The sequence below is a fragment of the Artibeus jamaicensis genome, unplaced genomic scaffold, assembly GCF_021234435.1.
Source record: "Artibeus jamaicensis isolate MK-2021 breed Jamaican fruit bat unplaced genomic scaffold, CSHL_Jam_final scaffold_1283, whole genome shotgun sequence".
In the NCBI taxonomy this organism is placed as follows: Eukaryota; Metazoa; Chordata; class Mammalia; order Chiroptera; family Phyllostomidae; genus Artibeus; species Artibeus jamaicensis.
The window spans coordinates 13,023,298-13,030,032 of NW_026522028.1; the positions used below are offsets into that span (position 1 = coordinate 13,023,298).

Sequence of the window (6,735 nt, forward strand, 5' to 3'; positions counted from 1 at the left end):
GTCCATGGGGATGTAAAGTACAATATAGGAAATGGAACCTATACACATAACCCATGAACATGAACAGTGCTGGAAGGATTGCCTGAAGAAGTAGGGATGGGGGGCTAAGGGGAAAACATCAGGACAACTGTAATAGCATAATAAATAATATATAATTTAAAAAATTATTTTTAAAGTTCTCTAGGTGACTCCAATTGTCAGACAATGTCAAACACAACCCACTCTATTAGCAAACATCAGTAGTTCTCAGACTTGAGCATGAATCATAATCTCCTGGAGTGCTTGTTAAAACAGATTGCTGGGGCCCCGACCGCAGAGTTTCTTATTCAGTAGGTCTGGAGTAGGGCTAAGAATTTGCATTTTTACAAGCTTCCTGGTGAGGCTGAGGAGCACACTGTTAATAACCACAGGAATACAAAAATGTGTGTGCTTTTGTCAATCTGCTTCTCAAATAGGGAGGCTTCCAGATGAAAACTGTGTTGCTTGGTGATGTTTATATTGTGAGGTAGATCCCCACACATACATGAAATAAGAAATGGTTCCTTCTCTCTTATTATTTTATTTTCACCCTAGTTTAAATAGGGTGTGTGTTTTGTTTTATTTTTTAATATCTTTTATTGATTATGCCATATGGTTGTCCCATTTCCCCCCTTCATTCCCCTCCACCCTGCATACCCCCTCCCCCACATTCCCCACCTTTAGTTCATGTCCATGTGTCATGTTCTTTAGCTTCTACATCTCCCACACTACTCTTGCCCTCCCCCTATTTTCTGCCCACCATCTATGCTACTTATTCCCTGTACTATCCCCCTCTCCTCCTCCCACTCCCTTGTTGCTAACCTTCCATGTGATCTTCATTTCTGTAGCTCCACTCCTGTTTTAGGTGTCCACTTAGTTTGCTTTTGTTTTAGGTGTGGTTGTTAATAACTGTGAGTTTGCTATCCTTTCACTGTTCATCTTTTTTGTCTTCTTTTTCTTAGGTAAGTCCCTTTAACATTTCATATAGTAAGGGCTTGGTGATGATGAATTCCTTGAACTTGACCTTATCTGAGAAGTGCTTTATCTGTCATTCCATTCTAAATGAAAGCTTAGCTGGATAGAGCAATCTTGGATGTAGGTCCCTGCATTTCATGACTTGGAATACTTCTTTCCAGCCTCTTCTTGCCTCCAAGGTCTCTTTTGAGAAATTAGCTGACAGTCTGATGGGAACTCCTTTGTAGGTGACTGTCTTCTTTTCTCTTGCTGCTTCCAGGATTCTCTCCTTAATTTTAACCTTGGCTAATGTAGTTATCCTGTGGCTTGGTGTGTTCCTCCTTGGGTTCAACTTCATTGGGACTCTCTGAACTTCCTGGATTTCCTGGAAGTCTATTTCCTTTGCCAGATTGGGGAAGTTCTCCTTCATTATTTGTTCGAATAAGTTTTCCACTTGTTGCTCTTCCTTTTCCCCTTCTGGCACCCCTATAATTCAAATGTCGGAAAGCTTAAATATGTCCTGGAGGTTCCTAAGCATCTCCTCATTTTTAGAATTCTGGTTTCTTCCTTCTTTTCTGTTTGTATGTTTCTTTCTTCTTTCTGGTCTACACTGTTGATTTGAGTCCCAGGTCCTTCCCATCAGTATTGGTTCCCTGTACATTTTCTTTTATTTCCCTTAGCATAGCCTTCATTTTTTCATCTAATTTGCGACTAAAATCAACCAGTTCTGTGAGCATCCTGATCACCAGTGTTTTGAACTGTGCATCTGATAGGTTGTCTATCTGTTGGTCGTTAGAAGTATGGGCTCTGCAGCTTTGATTTGCTCTTCTGATCGAGCTATTTTTGGTCTGGTCGTGCCTGTTACGTATGAGTGGCAGAGGCTTAGGAGTTCACTAGGGCAGGGCAACCTACGTCACTGGGTTGTGAAGCTGTATGTGGGGGCGGAGTCCAAGAGGAAACAATGGCGCTTGTTCCACGCTCTCTTGGATTTTGGTCCCCTTCGCCACTTCCCATAAGCAAATTGGGCCCTTCTGGTGCTGGTTCCCAGGTGGGTGGGCTTGTGTACATTCAAGGACCCTGTGGGTCTCTGGAATGAACTCTCCTGTGAGGTTAGGAGCCTCTCCCGGCACCTCAACCCCCGAAAGTTTTTTAATTGGTGCTTTTAGGCTTTATTTCCCATTGCTGGGGCCCTGGGTTGTGCAGTCTGTCTCACTGCCTGTTTTTTGCCTGGTTTATCTGTGTGTGAATGTGTGTCTGCGGTCAGCCAACTGCCTTGCACATATCACTGCGTTTGCTGGTTTGCTCCTTTTCTACCCATGCCCAGTTCTGCTAACTACCACCTTTTCCTCCTGCAACCCCCCTCCACTGGCCACTGGCTCCGCCCCTCTTACCAGTCTGGATGAATGGTTCATTATTGTCGGACTTCAGTATGATGCAATTTTCTGTCTGTTCTGGTCGTATTTTTGTTTCTAAATTTTTGTTGTCCTTAAATTTGGTTGTGCAAAGAGGCACAGTGTCTCCACCTATGCCTCCATCTTGCCCAGAAGATGTGTTTTAATACCCCAAGCAGTCTCAGCATAGAGCTCACTTTTTTTAAAAGACTTTTATTTATTTATTTTTAGAGACAGGGGAAATGGGAAGAAAGAGAGGGAGAGAAACATTAATCTGCAAGAGACACATCGATTGGTTGCCTCTTGCACACCCCCAACCAGGGACCTGGCACACAACCCAGGCATGTGCCCTGACTGGGAATATGAACTGGTGACCAGTGATCTTTCACTTTGTGGGATGATATCTAACTCACTGAGCCATACCAGTCAGGGCTACAGCTCACTTTCAATGGCTTTAACACTGTAATGGCCAAAGGAGATCTGGAATGCTTTCCAAAGTTCCAACAACTCTGATACAAACAAGTTGAAAAAAAGTCAAATCCAAAACCCACATTACCACCTCTTAAGGGGAATTTTTAAAACATACGTGTGCATTATACATATAGATTTACTTTCTTTTTATAATATTTATAACAACATCATGAAACAATCTTTTTTAAAGTGCAATAGGTAATCTTGCCATTGTCAGGCAAGCCAGATCCTTGCAGTTTGAGGCAAACAAACCTACAATTCTCCCAGGAATACATTCTTCTTTGCCTATTTCCTGGTGTATTAGAGAACTCTGTATGAAGGAAAATTCAAGGTGCATCTGCTTTTTCCACCTGTTTCAAGCCTTGGTAGCCTTTAGTGTTTTGGAGGTTTCATTACTGAAGAAAATAGGAACAAAAAATTAAGTTACTCCTGCAAAATTTGTACAATCAATCTCAGCAACCTGGCCACATCCTTAAATATACCTTTTCAAGCAGTTTTGTCCTCAAGTTTCAGATACATGCAGTTTCCCTAGTTTTGACAATCAGCAGGTTGTTTCAGTATCAAACCCTATGAGTAGAGTGCAAAGACCATTATTTTCTTTAAATTCAAAGGGAAGAGTTCCATTTTTTCTACTTGATATTCAGCATTTGCTGCCACATTCTCAATGTCTTCATTGTCTTTCACAGTCTTCTTTCAAGTTGGGAGAGAGAAGCTAATGAAATTCAGGGAGAACAACATAAATGCAATGTCTTCTCCAAGGAAAACTTCAACTTGTGTTCCTTGAAAATGTGCTTGGAGACCATCTTCATCATTACCCTCATTCTATTCTGGGTAAAATGAGAAAAAATATGTGTGAAATACTTGAAACTATAAGGGTTGGTTATTATGATACCCAGACACAGGCTGCTGCTCAGGTGTGTGATCCTCTTCCACAATGACTCAAAGGTTGAGAAGTCTTCTTACAACTTCTCCAAGAGAAATAATCTGTAATTTATCTAGCCGTCACTCTGTACTGCATGGGATTGGGGAGGGAGTCACATGGAGACTTAAAACTAAGTACTGTTTCATGATCTTTGGAGTATCAATCCAGAATTGGGTCTATAATTGAGCTCATATGCACCTGGATAGGGCTAGGGCATTTTTTAATTTAAGGCCCGACTCTAGTTGGCCTCACATTATAACCAAATTTCAAGGGGAGATGGTCCATCTATTTCAAGTTCATTTACAGATGGGCCACTGAAATCCAGGGACATAAATGGACTTGCCCAGTGTTTCACTGGGAACCAAGCAGGAACTCTATTAACATTCCAGATGCTGCTTCAAATGTAGAATCATGCTGTCTTTAACTAAAACACACAGAATGGAGGCCCAATGATTAGTAGAAAGATAGGTTCTTTTAACACAATATTTATGGATGCACATAGGATGCTGGTCTGAACATTGAGGATTTTGTTGACATGTCTTTTGAAAAACAGTCTGCAAAGTACTACCATCTGTGGTAAAGTAGGCCTTGTACCCATTAATAATTCACAAAGCTCAGCCAATGGAGCAGAGAACAAACCTGATCATTAGTGGAAACTACTGTCAGCACTAATAAAGGTAATTAACATCAATGTTTAAATTTTGTGCTTATCAAATAATTGGCAAGAGATTTTAAAAATAACTTTATGAGGAAATTAACCAGCCATCCCAGAACTCTGTACTTCTGTTTCATTGTTTTAAACATCTTAATTGCCAGGAAAGCTTAACCACACAAAATTTTAAAAAGAGGTTAGGAACTCAGGGAATGTGGTTCATCATTTTCCACAGCTTACTTTCTCCATTATAATACATTTTGTGGTTTTAATTAAATGAATAAAATAGCTGTGTTGCCTGTGAGATTATATACATTTACCAAATAAAGCTGCAGACATCTCTCTCTTTAATGTGCTTAGAGAAGACTGTTGTGCTGTCTTTTAAATAGACACAATTTCTTCAGTTATCTTGTTTTCAATTTGTACAGGCTTATAAAATCACAACAGATGTTTCCTGTGGGTACTGGGTACCAAATAAATTATACATCAGTTTCCCATTGGTTTTCTTTCTTAGCAGTCATCAGATTCTTTTGAGCTCAAAATTGAGTAAGACAAAATCAACTCTATTTTCTATCTTCTCTTTATTCCTGCATGGAGAATGAAGGCCAAGCTAATGACAATAACCTGGGTGTTCAGAACTTTAAAAAAGTTTTTTTTTATTTTAATTTTTTTTTAATTTTTTATTGATTATGCTGTTACAGTTGTTCTATTACCCCCTTCATTCCCCTCCACCCTACCCCCCATCCCTACCATTACCCCCCTTTAGTTTATGACCATGTGTCTCGAGTCCTTTAGATTCTATATTTCCCATACTATTCTTGCCCCCCATCTATTTTCTATCTACTGTTTATGCTACTTATTTTCTGTACCTTCTCCCCCCATCTCCTTCTCCCACTCCTCTGTTGCTAACCCTCCTTGAGATCTTCATTTCTATGTTTCCCTCCTGAGCTAGCTGTCCTTTTAGTTTGCTTTTGTTTTAGGTGTAGTTGTTGATAACTGTGAGTTTGCTGTCCTTTCACTGTTCATCTTTTTTATCTTCTTTTTCTTAGATAAGTCCCTTTAACATTTCATATAATAAGGGCTTGGTGATGATGAACTCCTTGAATTTGATCTTATCTGAGAAGCACCTTATCTGCCCTTCCATTCTACATGGTAGCTTTGCTGGGTAGAGCAATCTTGGTTGTAGGTCTTTGGATTTCATGACTTGGAATACCTCTTTCCAGCCCCTTCTTGCCTGTAAGGTCTCTTTTGAGAAATCAGCTGACAGTCTGATGGGGACTCCTTTGTAGGTGACTGTCCCCTTAGCTCTTGCTGCTTCCAGGATTCTCTCCTTCATTTTAACCTTGGCTAATGTAATGATGATGTGCCTTGGTGTGTTCCTTCTTGGGTCCAACTTCTTTGGGACTCTCTGAGCTTCCTGGATTTCCTGGAAGTCTATTTCCTTTGCCAGATTGGGGAAATTCTCCTTTATTATTTGTTCAAATAAGTTTTCCACTGGTGGCTGTGCCTTTCCCCCCTTCTGGTACCCCTATAATTCGGATGTTAGAGCGTTTAAAGATGTCCTGGAGGTTCCTAAGACTCTCCTCATTTCTTTGAATTCTTGCTTCTTGACTCTTTTCTGGTTGGCCATTATTTGCTTTCTTCTGGTCCACTCCATTGATTTGAGTCCCAGTTTCCTTTTCATTGCTATTGGTGCCCTGTGCAATTCCATTCATTTCAATTAGTTTCACCTTCATGTATTTGTCTAAAAATATGGAACGCTTCATGAATTTGCGTGTCATCCTTGCACAGGGGCCATGCTAATCTTCTCTGTATCGTTCCAATTTTAGTATATGTGCTGCCGAAGCGAGCACTAAAAAAGATTTTTAAGAGGAAAAAATTGACCACCTGCCTATTTTCCATTATATTAAAGTTTAAACTTAATACAACCAATATATCAACAGGCATTTACTCTATATGGAGCACTATCAAGGATAGAGAATGATGAGACATGGTCTCAAAATCAGGAGACTACCATCAAAAGTAACTACATTCAACACAAGAGTAATACATTGAGGGGAATCCTGCAGTTCCTCTCTCCAAAATTTGGAAGCATTTTCAGTAGGTAGGTACTTAGTCATAAGCAAGGTGGCCACCCAAGTTTTCTTAAGTCCTAGAGTCAGACTTCATCCAGTTCTAAGTTATGGGGATTTGAAATATTAGCCAAGAAATACTAAATTTCAGCAGTGATACATGAGCTAGAAGAGACAACTTTGAAATCAGCTCTGCCACACCCAGGCATCATTAAAATCATCTGGTATCATGATCACACTTGGGTAGAGAGGAAG

The 6,735-nt window shown here is 40.1% G+C and overlaps 1 non-coding gene across 1 annotated transcript; it reads right to left on the reverse strand.

Moving 5' to 3' along the window:
* Window positions 1–6,154: 6,154 nt before the first annotated feature.
* LOC119037750 (U6 spliceosomal RNA) lies at window positions 6,155–6,261 on the reverse strand. The gene has a single exon (XR_005080283.2). It is a non-coding gene; the product is annotated as a U6 spliceosomal RNA (small nuclear RNA).
* Between the last annotated feature and the right edge of the window lie 474 nt (window positions 6,262–6,735).